Source organism: Manis javanica, chromosome 14, assembly GCF_040802235.1.
Source record: "Manis javanica isolate MJ-LG chromosome 14, MJ_LKY, whole genome shotgun sequence".
NCBI classification, from domain to species: domain Eukaryota; kingdom Metazoa; phylum Chordata; class Mammalia; order Pholidota; family Manidae; genus Manis; species Manis javanica.
Window position 1 is genome coordinate 48,324,655 of NC_133169.1, and position 3,465 is coordinate 48,328,119.

Here is a 3,465-nt window from a genome sequence, read left to right on the forward strand (position 1 = left end):
CTAAATCACACCAGCAAAGTGCCTTTTGCCGTGGAAAGGAACACATTCACAGATTCTGGGGCTCAGGATGTGGACATCTCTGGGGACCACTGTTCTGTCTTTCCTGAAACCTGGGACATAGGAATCACTGCCTAGAGATCATATAGTCCCTTCCTTAGAGATGGAAACAAAACCCATCAGGAAAAATGACTTAGTAAAAGTAACATGAGTAAGTGTGAGACGATGGGGCTGATCTGCTGAGGCCAGCACCTTTCCTTGGCTGACTTGGTGTGCATGTTCCGATGCTCCTTTCACCTCACCTTCTTGTGCGCTCTTCTCTTCCACAGGCCTTCCAGAGCTAACCGGCATGGATCGGTTAATCTCACACTTCCTTTCACAAAAGAATTTTAAGCAACTGGCCTTTGACTTAGTCGCTTACTATCCCACATTAAAGAGTAAGGTAGCGGGGATCCTCTCTCCAAAAACCCTCGCTAGCACTACAGCAGCACTGCAGGAAGGGAAACTAAAAGATGTGGATAATATAATTCAGAAATCACTTTTGGATGCAGAGAATGCTTCCCTGGATGTGGCTGTGATCGGGAATCTGGAGCTGGGAAATCTAGTTTCATCAATGCCCTGTCAGGAATCAGTCACGAAGAGGAGGGGTCTGCTAAGGTTGGAATTGTGGACACCACAATGGAGAAAATCCCCTATCAACATCCAAAATACCCCAATATGACCTTCTGGGACCTACCTGGGACCAGCTCCCCCAATTTCCACCCACAGAAATATCTAGAAATGGTGGAATTTTCTAAGTATGACTTCTTCTTCATCATTTCCTCCTCCCTGTTCAAAAACAGTGATGCTTCTCTGGCCCAGAAAATCGAGGATATGGGGAAGAAGTTCTACTTTCTAAGAACCAAAGTGGACAATGATTTATGTAATGAAAAGAAAAGCAAACCGAGGTCTTTCAAAAAGGAGACAGTCCTTCAGCAGATCCGAGATGATTGCTTGGCTAATCTCAGCAGAATTGGAGTCCCTGAGCCCCGCATCTTCTTGCTCTCCAGTTTTGATGAGGATGACTCTGATTTCCCAAGACTGCATGAGATGATGCTGAAAAAGCTACCTGGTTGTAAGCAATACATCTTTGAGATGCAGTCACCCAGTTTGTCTGAGGCTTTCAGTGAGATTAAGAGAGATTTCCTCAAGGAGAAGATCTGGTTGGAGGCCCTGAAATCATCTGCTTTGGCCTTCATTCCCTTCACGGCCTTCTTCAGGGGCTTTAATTTGCCCCAACAGGAGAAGTGCTTGAACTTTTACTGAAGCTGTTTGGGTTTGGATAAGAAATCAATCCAAGAGATAGCCCGGAAGCTGGGCACATCTGTGCAGGAGATTGAGAGCTACACCAAGTCCTTGAATTTCTGGTCACTTGTGAGGGATGACCGTATAGCAGCAAATGCCATGAACTGTGTTGAATCCTTTTGCTCAATAACTGAATGCTTCCAATCTTGTATATTCCAAGTTTGTAAAACCTACCTTCTGCGTATGAAATTTCTCAAGACAGTGGCTGATGATGCCAAAATTCTCTTGCATAAGACTTTAGAGAGCAAGTCTAAGAATATGTAGAGATGGGTTGAGTTGTCCAACTAAATAGTAAATTGGTTTCAGATCTTGTATTAGTTTGGTGTGACTGGGATCCTCTTCCACTCATTGCCAATACTAACTCTTCCCTAAAGTGGAAAGAATGCTCTTCTTTGGAGGGAGACCATTGTCTCACCCTTCACTGCTATGCAAAGGGGACTTGGCCATAGCCGCTTTTCTCTACTCCCTGGGCAATTTACCTTGAATAACAACAGAAATGCAGCTAGTACTTTTCATTAATCTCCATGTGTTATGAGGCAGTTTGCATTTGCTTGATTTACTTATGTAATAAACACTTGGCAACAATCAAGATAACTGTTTTCCATTGACTTTTTATGAATTATTTTCCTAGTCATCATATTAATACCCCCCTCACCAAACTAAGGGAAAATCCAAGAGTATGGAAATATGGCTAAGTGGACAATTTATTGTGCAGTGGGGAACCACAGCATGTTCTAGAGTGCCACATGTCCAAGTTCAGCTGGGGAATAGAGGGAAGGGACCAAAGTCAGGGATTATATTTCAGGGACATCACCTGCCTGCAAACCCACTGTCTCCACTATTGTTCCAGACTACCCAGAGATCAACCCAGCTACAGCAACTACACAGCTTAACGCAGAGGCTTCTCCCTGTGTGCAGCTCACTATGACCCCATCCATCGTCCTAGGCCATCCTGAGGGCCACCCTGCCCACAGCAACTTAGGAATTAACTCAGAGGCCATTCCCTGCATGCAGCTCACTGGCTCTGACAACAGAGACAGGCACTGCATCTGGGACACACAAAAGGGCTTGGTCCTCCCAGCAGGCACTGGCACCACTCACCTGTGACCCCCACCATTGCTTCAAGATTATGAAAAATGGAAGAACCTTGTTCAATCCAAAATCCCTCAAACACCAGAAAGAGGGCTCAGTGAAACTGAAATCACCAATCTCCCTGGAAAAGAATTCAAAATAAAAGTCATAAGCATGCTGATGGAGCTACAGAAGAATATGTAAGACCTAAGCGATGAATTTCGGAGGGAGACAACAGAAATGAAACAATGGAGGGATTTAAGGAAGACTGGATGAGGTGCAAGAGATTGTTAATGGAACAGAAAACAGAACAGGAATACAGAGAAGCTGAGGCAGAGAGATAGAAGGATCTCTAGGAATGAAAGAATATTAAGAGAACTATGTGACCAATTCAAATGGAACAATATTTGCATTATAGGGGTACCAGAAGAAGAGAGAGAAAAAGGGATAGAAAGTGTCTTTGAAGAGATAATTGCTGAAAATTTCCACAATCCGGGGAAGGAAATAGTCAATCAGACCATGGAAGTCCACAGATCTCCCAACACAAGGGACACAAGGAGGACAACACCAAGACATATAATAATTAAAATGGCAAATGTCAAAGACAAGGACAGAGTATTAAAAGCAGCCAGAGAGAGAAAAAGATCACCTACAAATGAAAACCTATCAAGCTATCATTAGACTTCTCAGCAGAAACCTTACAGGCCAGAAGAGAATGGCATGGTATATTTAATGCAATGAAACAGAAGGGCCAAGAAACTGTATCTAGCAAGATTATCATTTATATTTAAAGGAGGGATTAAACAATTCACAGACAAGCAAAAGTTGAGAGAATTTACCTCCCACAAACCACCTCTACAGGATATTTTAAAGGAGCTGCTCTAGGTGGAAGTGCTCCTAAAGCTAAATAGATGTCACCAGAGAAAATAAAACCACAGCAAAGAAAGTAGAGCAACAAAATACTAACCAAAATCAAAATAAAATCAGCTATCCACAAAATCAATCAAGGGAAACACAAAAGAGTACAAAATGAAACAGATAAGATATAAAGGG

The 3,465-nt window shown here is 42.9% G+C and overlaps 1 pseudogene; it reads left to right on the forward strand.

Moving 5' to 3' along the window:
- The first annotated feature begins 341 nt into the window (after window positions 1-341).
- LOC108387535 (interferon-gamma-inducible GTPase 10-like) lies at window positions 342-1,986 on the forward strand (annotated as a pseudogene).
- The last annotated feature ends 1,479 nt before the right edge of the window (window positions 1,987-3,465 follow it).